The sequence below is a fragment of the Calypte anna genome, chromosome 17, assembly GCF_003957555.1.
Source record: "Calypte anna isolate BGI_N300 chromosome 17, bCalAnn1_v1.p, whole genome shotgun sequence".
NCBI lineage: Eukaryota > Metazoa > Chordata > Aves > Apodiformes > Trochilidae > Calypte > Calypte anna.
The window spans coordinates 7,821,497-7,821,876 of NC_044262.1; positions in this window are offsets into that span (position 1 = coordinate 7,821,497).

Genomic DNA, 380 nt, shown 5'->3' on the forward strand with positions numbered 1-380 from the left:
TCCTCGGGATTGTTTTAATTCCCTTCCTATGTGGGACACATACATGATCACGGGAAGAGGTATGGTGTGCAGTAGCATATCACTCCTCAAAAGGAGGGGTTGAAAGGTAAAACTTATCACTTTGGGAGCTCCTTACTCATTCTTTGATGTGGAACCAACTCTCAAGCCATGAGACACCATCAATGTCCGTGCGTTGACTCCGCATGAGGCCGGGGCTCAGCTCGAACTCCCCCTGAGCACTGCAGGGTCCTGGCGGGGGTCTCGCTTCCCTCAGGCATCGCGCTCGTTCTGCTCCCCTCCTCTCCTCTCAGCCCACTTTGGGCCACGCTCCTACAGCCCCTTCCCTGCCTGTTTCCCGTGTCCTTCATCCCTGTGCCTGA